Source organism: Uloborus diversus, chromosome 9 (genome assembly GCF_026930045.1).
Source record: "Uloborus diversus isolate 005 chromosome 9, Udiv.v.3.1, whole genome shotgun sequence".
Taxonomy (NCBI): Eukaryota; Metazoa; Arthropoda; class Arachnida; order Araneae; family Uloboridae; genus Uloborus; species Uloborus diversus.
In genome coordinates, this window is record NC_072739.1 from 21,463,022 (window position 1) to 21,477,400 (window position 14,379).

The following is a 14,379-nucleotide window of genomic DNA, read 5'->3' on the forward strand; positions in this document are numbered from 1 at the left end:
GTTTTTTGCTTTTGTTTAGCTCTTCTGAACTGAAAGGAAGAGGAAAGCTTCGCGTGACGCAGACTGATATTTTTAAAAGTAAGTGATCGTTTTGTGACGCTTTCGGTGGCAACGATTCGAGCCCACAAGTCACGGTTTTCGAGTTAGTGCTTGTTTCCGAGCATTAGTTGTGTAAAGAATTGTATTAGCACAATGATTTTCATTCTTTGTTGCTCCTGCAAATCTGAGTGGACGAAATAATAGAAACATATGCATTTTCTTTTTTTGAATTACTGTTCTAGCTTTGCAATCCTTCTTTTTAAGTTAGAGTCGGTAATTTACGCACAATATCACTTCTTAGAAAAAAATGTAACGATTAAATGTAGCTATTGTAGTCATGGAAAAGAGATTATCTGTTTGTTTATCTATGCTTGTGTCAAGATAGTTTTAATTAATCGTGTGAACTAGCTTTGCTTTTCTTCTAGCCCGCAAAAAAATGCCTCTCAAAATGAACTCGCAAATTCGAATATTGCGTCAAATTCTTCTTTTATAGTGCATCCAATATTAGCAAGCTTAAAAAATTAAGTTTGTCCTAACACAAAAATTAATAACAGTATTCACAAAATTGATTGTTAATAAAGACTTTGCTTGTTAATATGCACTTTAAATCGAAAATAAAATTATTTATATCAATAACAAGTTTTAATGAAGTCTTCTCTAATGCAATCATGAAAGTCATTGTTTTTTCATTGTAGTATCTAGCGTAGTATAAAGTAATGTATATAGTAGTTTCTTATTTCCTTTTCATGAGTTAATATTTAACTCAACGAAGTTGTGCGATATGTTTTGTATTGGTGAAGAAAATGTTCTAAAAAGTCATCTGTATTCAAATTAATAGGAGCAGTGTCTGGATTTTCAACCTTTCTAGCTTTTTTCTTTAGCCTAATGCTAATATGTAAAGAGTAGGTATCTGGTAGCAGGAACAGCATGGCGCTACAATGTGCGTCGCAGATTTTTGAGAAAGTCTGCAGACGATTTCATGAATGCCGAAGTGAGGAATGCCGATGCTGAGCTCCCGTAAGCTCCCATGCAAATTAATCCTTTTACTGCAAAAACGATTCAGAAACGTTCCTAGAAAATAATGGGCAGCTGATGTGCCCAATTTCTGCCAGTAACGTATCTTACAAAAACCAGCACCGTTTTTCGCTAAAATTCAGTCACCTTCCTGATATTTATCCTGGAAGCCTTCTGACAAATTCACTAATCTTCCCATTAAAAGACAGTCGTGTCTCTGGAAGGAAGGTATAATATAATTAGCTTGGCATCTTCCTGATTTATCAAGGAAGTTCCAAGAGCATTATTGCAAACATAGCCAAAGCTAAGCCAGAATTGCAAGTAAGGAACGAGAATTTCACTTCCCTGCAATTCTTGCAAAGCAATTGTTGTCCATACTTATTCACGCCTCTTGGTAGCTTAATTAGCATGAACGGGACGTAATTGAGCTGAAGTCGATACACTTTATAAATACGCTCAGTTAATCTTTAAACTGGGAGATAAAAATATTTTTCACACCAGTGAAAAGTTTGCATTCGTTCAACTTGTAGCAATCCAGGAAATTTTTTGACAGTAATACTTGGTTTTTCCAGGAAGTGGATAAAAACCATTAAAAACCTGAAACGTAACACGGAAGTACTCAGTAACGTTTCGGAATTTTTTTACTGTGTGAAAGAATAGGACAAAATGCTAACTGGTGTGATCTTCTTTGCCCTTTTTCAGTGTGATAACGTCAGAAATGATTTTCTGATACATCAATGGATTTTGTTTTAAAGGAAAAACTGCTACAAAATTATTTCTCTAAAATAATGTACCCAAAAGGAAAGGAGTAGACGGGCTAAAATAGCAATTGAAAATGCAATTGTAATGCTTTTGGAATGCTTGATTATATTCTCAAGTAATTTAAATGTCTTTTGGGTGCTTAAAAAGGCGAGGGAGGCACTTTAAAAGTCTATAAGTCACACCAAAAGTTGAACAATGCCCGCTCAAAATGACAAGGCTCTGTGCCTTAACCCCAAAAAAAAAAAAAAAAAAAAAAAACACTACAATCATTACTAATTGACATTTCTAGCCCTCAACTAAAAAGAATATGCCTCTTATGCCTAGACCGGTCCTACATATAAAAGATATTTTCTCCCCCTCCCTCCGAAAAGAAGTGCAAAAGAATTTTTAATGCTCAGTTAAATGAAATAAATTCTAGCCATTTCTCAAAAGTTAGTTTGGAATGGAGATTTTAAATGAATATGCTGCTAGAATTCTTTCCAACTTTTTATGCACTGTTCAGGATGACGCACTACATTTTTTACACTTTTTCAGCCGCTTTTTACGAATTCGCGTGCCCGTAATAACCCCTTTTCTTTTAACCCTTCTGCAACAACTCAGTGAGCGCATTTATAAGCTCTCATTTGCTGCAAATTAACGCCATGTTCTTTCTTTTTAATGATGCCATTTTTTATTAATAAAAACTGAAACCCATTGTGAGGCGCCGCACAAGACAAAGACTGTTACTTTAACAATGGTTCATTGAGAAATGAGAGGGGTTTTTTTTTTTTTCATTATTATTATTTTTTTCTCTTAATCTGCCAGTGCAGGTGGTCAATTTATACATCAAAGATTGTTTTTGGATAGACAATTAAAAACGGAAAAAATTGACTCGGAAATGATTTAATGATGTTTTTTCATTAATTTGCGCTTTTAAGGACGATCACATGCTTGGGCTTTTTGCAATTAAGAAGTTTTTTTTATTTTACGTTTTCACTCCCGTGGACTTTTTGTGAATTCTTTTAAAAAAACGATTTGTAAGAGTGACTTTTCTTTAGGAGAAAAGGATGATTTAAGTTAATTCTAAGAACCCATTATCACTTACTTCCTCTAGAAAAAAAACTACCAAAAAAATTTGCACAAAAAGAGAAAAAAATTTACTTTTTTAACTACGGGAAGCAGATAAAGGCTTTTTTTGTAATTATTTTAAAGTGACAATTAACCTGCAAGTTTTTTGACAAAGATGTCTTTCACATTTAACAACTATTATGCAAAATAAGTGAAAAGAACGATTTATAATAGTTTTTTAAAGTAAGCATTGTGATGATTGTCTTTCGAATAATAATAATAAAAAAAATCGAGTCCTTAGATTCATTGTATCCTTTGAAATTGATTGGCTTTTACTTAAAAACTAGTCAAATTTTAAGAGGCAGACTGCTGAGAAAAAATTAATTTTCCTGATTGTTTTTACATTCATTTTTTAAAGTTCTTCATTATCATACAAAAATAGTCAATGTATGAACTGGCATCTACAGTGCTAAATTACTTGTGATGTACGAATTGAATTTGCAGTCATGTAGAACTTTCATTTGCAAAATTCAGTTATATTCAACTTTTTCTGCAGAATTGAATATTAATATTGAAATCATGATAGTTTTAGCTCTTTTACTCTTTATGTTAAACAGATACTTGATCTATTTGTCAGTCATTAAGATATCATGATAACTTCTTTTACTCGCTTTGTGATTGGTAGCGAGTGAATCACGTGATTTATGACTAATGCGTGACAAATTAAATCCATAAAAGATAAACTATTGAAGGTGAAAATAACCCATGGCAGAAGACTTTTTAACGTAGATCGCGCTTTCTCTGTTATTCAATAAAGAACTACATCTTGCACAATCTCAACAAAGCAAGATCCCCGACTAACTTGCCCCCACTGGTGACAAAAGCGGATAATATCGCCTGTAGCACAGGTGTGGCAATCGAGCTAAACACAACCTTAATGAACCTTGAGGCTTGGGGAGTGAAAGAATGGACGGGGGGATGAACAGGGGACGAAACAATGCCGCCGAGTTCACATTAAGTGTTATTATTACATACATTACGGCGGTGCAGTGGCATTTGGAACTTGTTTGCGAACGACACTTTAGTAAACAACAGAGAATTGGCTTCTGTTCGTTCCTTTTTTACACCTTTTGAAATTAATATGTTTAAAATAAGAACGGGTGATTAGAATGGCGAATTGGCATGAGTTGATGTCTGTAATCAGTGCAGACGGTTTTCATCAAGGTCACGTTTATATCTTTATTGGCGACAGCTATAAAAAGTGTGTATTTGTCGTATTGTTTGGGTTGTTTCCCAGGTGAAAAAGTTTCTCATGGAGTTCAATTCAAATGGAGAAGGGGTTATTTAAATAATTGACATATTTGCTTGTTGTGAAATCTGATATCAGATCAGTAGACGACTTAATATGGACTAGAAGCCAATAGTAGGGGCTGGTTTTCTCGGTATGCAGAAGTTTTGGAGAAGGGCTACAGAGTTTTCAGAATGTGACTGCGAAATTTCCGCTCATTCAATCTGTTTTTATTTTAATTTTAACCAATGTGATGGACTGAAATTTTCGTTTTTGCTGGGATTGAACGGTTTTTCATATAAAGATCTGAAAAAGAAAAAACAAAAACACTTTATTTAAAAGTTTTAGCATGCTTAGGCAGTGTCCAATGTTTTTTAAAAGACTAACTACAAAGATTTCAGGGAATGTTGGTGAGAATTGTTGTAACATATCTGTAGAATTTGTATAGAATACCAGACGGATTTGTACCGAATATTTAGCACCTTTGCGATAGTTCTTGCAGATATTCTACAGATTTTGTAACATATCTGTAGAATTTGTATAGAATACCAGACGGATTTGTACCGAATATTTAGCACCTTTGCGATAGTTCTTGCAGATATTCTACAGATTGTTGTAACATATCTGTAGAATTTGTATAGAATACCAGACGGATTTGTACCGAATATTTAGCACCTTTGCGATAGTTCTTGCAGATATTCTATAGATTGTTGTAACATATCTGTAGAATTTGTATAGAATACCAGACGGATTTGTACCGAATATTTAGCACCTTTGCGATAGTTCTTGCAGATATTTTACAGACGGGCTTCAAAAGTTTTAGAGGATAGTAACGGTGTTTTTAGAATATGATTACGAATGTTTTTGAAAACAGCTATTGAGTTATTTAGGGAATATTTTCAAATGTAACATAGAATATTCATCGAACTTTTGCAGTTTCACAACTTTGGAATAACAAGGTTTAGATCAACAAAAAGGTTTCTCAGGAACGTTTTCCGAACTTTCACTTGAGGAAGGTTTAAAGAATTTCATAAACAGTGTACAGTGTCCTTGGAGATTGACTGCAGAAGTTTCAGAGAAGAATTCTACTCAGTTTTTAGAGTGAGACTGCGGAAGATATATAGACAATATCAGCTGAGAGTTTGGAAAATATTTGTATTGTGTTTTTTCTAAAAAGGCAACTGAGTTCGCTTTGAAATTAGCAACAAAGTTTGAATGTTAACAAATTTTAATGAAATACCTATTTCTTGAAAATTTTTTGGTGTGGTAATGCATGCTGGTTTATTGGATAACTAGTGGTACCCGCACGGCTTTGCCCGTAATAGAAAAATTAAAAGGTCTTTTGGTTCGCCTGTATATTTACAAATGTATGGTGAATTTTCTCGCCAATTGACTTGTACCCATGTTACGGTTCCACGTTTTGATAATTTCGTAAATTACTCGTCCATCTTACAATATTTTTGTTCTTGTTGTAATAGAAAAGAACCACATCGAATTTTCGGAAAATCGCTTCGAGGTGCACACCCCCATGCTACAAACTAACTTTGTGCCAAATTTCATAAAAATTGGCCGAACGGTCTAGGCGCTATGCGCGTCACAGACATCCTCTGGACAGAGAGACTTTCAGCTTTATTATTAGTAAAGATATTTAAAGATTTTAAAGAATGAGATCCAAGGTGTCTATTTTAACGAGCATTTAAACTGAGTTTTTAGAGAATGCTCTTAGTAGTTTTTAAAAATCACTGAATAAGTTTTAACTGTTAACTGTATAGATCAGGCTAACAGAAGTCTATAAAGGATTTTACGAGCTTTTTTGAAAAAATATGTATTATTGATGTTTTGAAAATTATGTACAAGAATTTTAGCCGCCATTGCATAATTTTTAGATAATGATCAGTATGGTTTTCACAAAATATCAATATAAATTGTAGCAGCAGCAGATTTTTGTGGATATATGTAAGGAGTTCTTGGGAAAATGTCTGAATTAATTAAGAAATTTTTTCGAGAGTTAACGAATTTTCAAAAGAACTTAAGAGGATTATTTTAATAAATGTACTGCAGGTTTTAACGAATGTCTAGAGTTTACAGAGAATTTCTAATTCAAATTTTAAAGAACGGGGTTGTTTCCTTCAGTCAAAAATACTACTTTTAGTCACTGAAATGTATAAACTAAGCAAAAAAACAAAAAAACATGGAGTCAAAATTCATGTGGTAATAGAATCCGCCGATAATGGTGCCACATAAAAGCATCGATGTTATATCGAGAATCGCAATAGATCTCCAAAAGATAAAGCCTTCAACGCAGCCCCAATAGGAAGATGGGGGAAAAATCAGTTTTTTGGTCTTTGTGTATAATGCCATCAAACTATGCCTCCCTTCATAAATAAATTAATTTACTTTCACGTAAAAGAATCACCTAGTATCCGGAGGACATCTAATTGAATATCTGCATTACATTAGCGCGCCGAATAAGAGTACAGTCGACTCCCGCTACAACGCGATTCAACTTACGCGAAATGGCTATAACGCGAATTTTTTTCCGAGTAGTGAATTTCAGAGCTAACGCGAATTCCTCGTCCACAATACGAATTTTTTTGGAAGGAAGAATCGGCTTCGTTATTGACTACTATATACTGATTTCATGACTGTTATTACATCCCCTTAGCATCACTGACAGCGAAAGTTCTCTCATCAAACTAGTCTCATCACGTTGTTAGTGCATCAAATAACCACTCAGCATCTTTCATTTATTCATTCTAAATATTAAAATTGATGAAATGTAATGGCACGTTAGTGTGCTGTTTTATCTAAACACCAAAAAAAAAAAAGTTAATATTCTCGATATGCTTTAACAACTACAAAACGTCTTCGGTAGCACGACAAAAAGTACATGATTGAATCTTTCATGCGTACATATAAAAGTCAAAAAAAAAGATATCTGTAAAAGTTCAGAACTTAGTTTCAATATTATAGCTTGCAGAGTCTAAGCAAAGTAAATAGTATGAAAATGGAAGCTGCTCTTGTATTATATATTAAAGAGAGGCCGTTGATGCCTCAAATAGAAAAGTTATTAAAGAAAAGGCGAAGTAACCGTATTTAAAAATGTATTAGATAAAAATAACGATCTGATTATGGAGCATAAACCATCATTTTATGTCTCATAAATATTATTACTGTATCTACACTACACAGTACTATTATAGTGCAGCATTTTATTATTACTACATACTGTGTGTACCGTGTTTTATTTTGTCTTTCCCTCCCGTCGGTCATTTATTTTGTGCATCTTTAGTATTTTAAGTTGAATAAAACAGCTTTTTCTTAAATCTTTTAAATACAGTAAAAGTTCTGTTCTTTACGTAAGAAACTAATGTATAGTTGAGGAATGCTTGAAAACGGTTTCAGGAGCGTTTACAAATGTCTAAAAAAATTTGGTATGTTCCTAAAAAAATTGAAAAACATTCATTTTTCCACAACGCGAAATTTCGACTTACGCGAGGAGTCTTGGAACGCATCCCTCGCGTAAGTCGGGACTCGACTGTAAACCAAGGAAATTCGTATTAGATTGCTTAACAGAAGTGTTGTGTCAGAGCAGACCCTTTATCTGCTATGTTATATATTTTGGTGCAGGAAAATACAGCTCGAAATTATTTCTTCTAAATAATGAAATTTTACTGATGCGTCAACTATTGATTTTATCGTTTTTACGCTACCATGCACCATTTATGTAAACTAGCTTTGCGAGTTTTATAGCAAGTAAGAGTATCAAGTAAAGAGTAAATCAATATTTTGTACGTTTTTCCAAAATTTTGAGCTGTGTCACTTTTGTTGCCGGGTGCGACACATTCTTGATCTTCTTCTTGTAACTCGTTGGAATGGAGTTGTATCCTTCAGTTATAAGTACTACTTTTTGTCCCTGAAGTTGATAGAATGAGCAAAAAAAAAAAAAAAAAACATGGAGCCAGAAAATACTTTTATTTTCCCAACAGTTATTTTTTAATTAATTGTTTTAAGGTGTCCGATTTTTCAAACAAGGCGTGGTCTTTATGACGTCACAAGTGATGTACTTTGGCGCTTTACTCCATTGCCGTGCTAAATGTTTACGCTTTGCTGTCAACTGCGTTGCCAAGTTATGATAATTTATGATAATGGCATTTCATCACTTGCGATGTCGCGTGCATGAGCGTAAAAAATGAATTTCAATCTGCGCACGGATTAAAATAATTGTTAAAAATAGTAAACTTTGTCAAATTATTTTTAAAAGATTTACATCCTGTGTTCTTAGGCATGCTATTTCAGAAAAAAATACTTTTAAAATTTCGGAAACAACCCCATTCCAAAAGAGTATTGAATGCCTTTTAAGAGAACACACGGAGAGTTTTAAAGGTTGGCACATTAGAGAATTATGAGATAACTCTGCCAGAGTGTTTAAAAAACTTCAAAATAACTTTGAGAGATTTTTTCAAAAATGGCAGTAGAATTTTTTAAAAATATCTACAGTTTTAAATATCATTTTCTGATTTTTCAATGATCCTGATCAAAATTTTAAATACTCTTCTACAGAGGTTTTATGAAACGTCTAAAAAGTTTAATAGTACCACAGTGCGTCTTCAGATTTTACAAATTTTTATATATTCAAACAATATTCTTTACTAACAATAAAACTCCAAGTCTCTCTGTCTGGAGGATATCTGTAGGATATCTGAATGTCTGGATCTCTGTGACGCGCATAGCGCCTAGACCGTTTGGCCGATTTTCATGAAATTTGGCACAAAGTTAGTTTGTAGCATGGGGTGTGCACCTCGAAGCGATTTTTTAACCGACTTCAAAAAGGAGGCGGTTATCAGTTCATACCATATGTATGTTTTTTTTCTTTTTTTTGTCCACTCACAACGTCTCACCTAGTGAACCGATTTTGATGATTCTTTTTTTAATGGATAGGGGAAGACTCAACTTAGGTCCCATTACTTTGCTTGACCATATTTGTCTTTTAGAAAAAAAGTTATGGGCAAAAAACAACAAATTTCATGCAATTTCCCTATTAAATGATTAAATATAAAACCCATTGTTATGAAAGTTTGGTGCCATACGACAGTAACATTAATAGTAATTGTAGTGATAATTTTGAATGAAGGCTTCTCTGAAGCAAGCATCAAGTTTCTTCAGGGGGATATTTCGATAATCGGGAATCTGGCGCTGTCGTCTCATTTTTGGCATAAATAATTTGATTTTGGTAACCCTGCTGATTTATAGTAAGCCTATGTGAATTATCGAAATCTTCCCTTCTTCAGTGCTATTGCTCCATAGTGGGGGTAAACCTAACCTGGAAGCGAGGTGATGCAGTGATTAGGATCTGCTTAGCCTTCACAATGCTACCATTTGGTTTGCCTCAACTACACAGTAGTATTTTTATCGTTATCATCTACACCAATAACAGATGATCAGGGCTAAATAAGAAAGTACAGGATTGCATAACAAGCAACTTGTATGCTGTGAAATGGAAACTAGTTAGGGAAAATGTAATACTTAAATGGTTATAATTAAATTAACTACACATGAATTCCAGAGAGGAACAAATATAAGTTTTTAGTGCCAATCGCCTAAAGTTTAATGCGTGTTTATAGTTTTTTTTTTTAGTATGGAGCATTTTTATGAAAAAAATAAGGCGAAGTTTCGTGATGGTAACTTCTTACTATTTCTGAAATACCTACATTTACACTAAAAAGAATGAAATAAAAAAAATTTTGAAAAAAAAAAATAGAACCGACTTCAAAATTGCTCTAAAAAGTGAAAAATAATTTTATTCTTTAAACACCATCGATAATGCTTTTAAACATAATTTTTGAAGTTGGCGCAAAAACGGTAGATAAAATCATTCACAGCCGTAACTCAACTACAACTATAAATTTAACCAGGCCCAGTTTCTTCACTATCACATACATTATGCATTAATGACAGCATATTTGAATAACGATATAAATCTTTCCTTCGTAACTTTGGATGCTTTTCTGAAAAAAATATGAACGAAGCATGGTTACACTGGATTTTACGTTTTGTTTTTGCGCCAACTTCAAAAATTATGTTTAAAAGCATTATCGATGGTGTTTAAAGAATAAAATTATTTTTCACTTTTTAGAGCAATTTTGAAGTCGGTTCTATTTTTTTTTTTTTTTCAAAATTTTTTTTATCGAAAATTCGATTTTGTTCTTTTTCTATTTCAATTTTAAGAACATTTTCCGGAGCAAAATTATCATAAGACGAACGAGTAAATTACGAAATTATCATGACGTGGAATGGGAGAGCGAATGAACATAGCCAATTGGCGAGAAATTCGTCATCCATTATTTGTAAATATACAGGTGAACCGAATGACCTTTTAATTTTCAACAGCGGGCAAAGCCGTGCGGGTACCACTAGTGGTAAATAAAACTTCTAGAAGGAAAAAAATGTGAAAAAAATAGAATTATATGTAGTAATGCAGAAGCTACTTTGTTACGCTTAAGTGCTTGCTCCTTGTTTGATCACTGTCAGATTTTGAGAATTTTATCTAGATCTCTCCAATGAATTATTAAAAGAAAAATCAAATTTGATACAAAAAGAAATAATTTACTTTTGTCCATCAAGTAGATATCTCTTAATCTAACGTAAACTCTGCTGACCTCTCTGTCCTCCGCAAAAGAAAAACACATTCCAGTCCAGCTACACCAACAAAAGGATTAAATAGAAAATGGAATAAATAAAATACCTTTCATCGTCCTAACGTCTTCAGCCGAACTACATTTTATAAAAGCGGGGAACGAAAAAAAGAGAACAAAAAACATTTTTGATTTTCGTAACAAAGTTGCCCGTCACAGAACAAGCCCTCTGGGCGCGCATGTGTTATTTATTCTTCTGCTTAATCGATGGACGCAAAGATTTATGGGATGTGAAAGGCTTTTTTATTCCGGCGATCATGGAAAGGGTATTAAAAATTGACGTTCCATCAAGCAGGGAATGAGGTGTTGTCAAATGGAACGTCTCAGTAGCAATTTTGACTGGGAAATCTGAAGAAAAGGGCCCGTTCTGAGATCCGACAGGTTTATTAAGGCTGTTGGGTTCGATGAAAAAAGAGCCTCATTGTCGATCGCGTCAGCGAAATCAGAAGTGTCCGACATGATGGCAAAAGTAAATTAATCTTTTGTGCCGTGTGGGTTGCAGATATGTTTCAGTTGTTTCGGGGCCAAATAGATTTCTTTGTGCATTTCTTCTTCTTGATTTTTCTGCCACAGCTCTGTGATTGGAAGGCCGGTGAAGAACTTGTGACAACAGATTGTTTTGCCAACGTTGTGAATAGAGATGGATTGTTCGGAATGGAAAGGTTTAGCTATTTTTCATCTGATATTATCCTCTTGATGCGTTGCAAGATTATTTTGGTGTGTAAAGCTTTCATTTTGTTAAAAAAGGTTTAAAAAAATCTATTGATTTTCGTAAAAATTAGTTACATGAGGCAACACGTGTTTCTTAGTGCATTGTGTTTGGAGGATCAGTGAAGAACTCGTGACGACAGATTGTTTAGCCAGCGTTGTGAATAGAGATGGATTGTTCAGAATGAAAAGGTTTAGCTATTTTTCATCGAATATTATCCTCTTAATACGTTGCAAGATTACTTTGGTGTGCAAAACTTTCAATTTTTAAAAAAAAGGTTTTAAAAAAATCTATTAATTTTTGTTAAAAGGAGCTACATGAGGCAACACGTGTTTCTTAGTGCGTTGTGGTTGGAGGATCGGTGAAGAACTTATGACAACAGATTATTTTGCCATCGTTGTGAATAGAGATAAATTGTTCAAAAATTTAAAAATTTTAACTATTTTTCATCGAATGTTATTTTGATACGTTGCTAGAAAACTTTGGCGCAAAAGCTTGTATTTTATTTGACAGAGGTATAAAAAATATATCGGTTTACGACATTGTTTCAGGGCCACATATAGTTCTTGATATTCTGGTTCTTGATTCTTATGCCACAGCTTTGTGATTAGAGAAGAACTTGTGACAACAGATTATTTTGCCAGCGTTGTGCACAGCGATGGATTGTTCAAAATGAAAAGGTTTAACTATTTTTCATCGAATATTATCCTCTTGCACATTATAAGAACTGTAGTTTCGCATATCCTTTAATTGGATCATAACACTTTGTTCAAAAGATTAATAACTAAATAAATAAAAATTATTAAAAAAAGTTGGTGACTTTTTTTGCACTTTATTCTCACTACACGGTATGTTCTTAAATAGTACCTACTACTTATTGCACTTAATACAATTACATACGGTAAAACCAGCCAATCATTCTTAAGTTTTTTTAAAATTATTTTTGTGCTCATCCCAAGCGATTTTTCTCCTTGATGCTTTGACGTAATCTAGAAAAAATCTAGATTAAGTCAACTTTTAACTTCGTACCCTTTAAGCTTATTAATACGATCTATTTGTTTGTGAATAAATTCATTTTTTCAGTTTTCAGTTGAAATGGTTCTAAAACAATTTTTTTTAATCCTTACCAAAGTAAGTTTTGTTAGTTTACTTTAGTAACATTTTTTTAATTTTTTGACCTTTTTCTTTTACCTTAAAAGTATGCTTCATGCAACTACTAAACAGGAGAATACAAAATTATGGAGCCCAAATTTGCAGAATACCAACGCAAGATTTTATTTTTTTATTAAACGGGAGAAAACAACGTTATTGAGCCCAAATTGCAGAATACCAACGCTACATTGTTTTTACTAAACTGGAGAATACACTGTTATGGAGCATAAATTGTAAAATACCAACGCTACTTTCATTTTTTACTAAACGGGAGAATACAACATTATGGAACCCAAATTGCAGAATACCAATGCTACATTTTTTTATTTTACTAAACGGGAGAATGCAACGTTATGGAGCATAAATTGCAGAATACCAACACTACGTTTTTTTTTTTCTAAACTGGAGAATAAAACGTTATGGAGCCCACATTTGCAGAATACCAACGCTACATTTTTTTTTAACACGTTGTAAAAGAGGTTGTTTATTGACCCCGAAACACGTGTATGCATCAGTTAATTACGTCACAACGTAGTTATCTCACATCAGAATGAGTGTTAGGATTTTAATTACACAACATCTCCGAACAATAAAAGATTATACTTCATTGGCTTAAAATTTTCCGAATTTAAAATTAGAAAAATATTGCATGAATTTAAATGTAATTTAAATACTATTAGCAGCTTTTTATAACAACCAGCATTTAAAAATGCTATGTCAGATAATATCTTCCATGATTAAACTGTTTATGCAAACACCAATAGAATTTTGTACTGTAACAAAAAATATTCATCACAGTATCGAATATGACTAATATAACTCATTATAAAGCTATGTAATTAAATGCTATTAATCTTAACTTAAGCTGAAGTGATAAACTTTTAATAATAACGAAGCGTTATTAAAGATCATTAATTATCCCCCCATAAAGCATATTTTAAAAATAAAAGGATGTCTAAAACAATTATTCAGAATATCATAGCTATAACACCTCCTATTGGCTAACAGATTCGTAGAAGACAAGCCACACGCCAGAGAATAAAAAATTTAAAAAAAAAATCTTCTGCAGAATTGAAAATCCGAACTGAGCTACTTGTTACGATAACTCTGTTCGATGCATATAAAGCCACCGTAGAAAATTGAATTGTAAAGTATCATGGAATACTTATAAAATTTAAAGTAAGTATTTAATTTATACTTCAGTATCTTAAAAGATTCAACTAGATCATAATTCAAACTTGATAAATGTCTATGATGCTTTTATAATTAATGATTTGTTTTGATAATTTAAAAGAAGGTTTCTAAAGCGTATTAAAGGCATGTTTTCATTTCGCACTCGAGTTAAAGATTCTTTGTTTTTTAAGAATTTTAAGTGCTAAGTGAATTTATTATCTCCGGAAAATAAGCAAATACACATAGCCGAAAATATATTAAGTAAATAAAGAATAATACATATTAAATAAAAATAACTTTCAATTGTGTTTGCTGAAAAAGTGCTGATTCTATTCGCAGTTTTAGAGCTTGAATACGGCACCTGCGTTGATTTAAAAAATTAGACAAAGAGGTAAAACATTTAAATTTGACGCAAACAAGGCAGATGTCTTGTTGGATAGGTCACATTCTAAGTAAGTGGGTGGGTCTTTGTTTTACCTCTTTCATCAGCTATAGCCAGA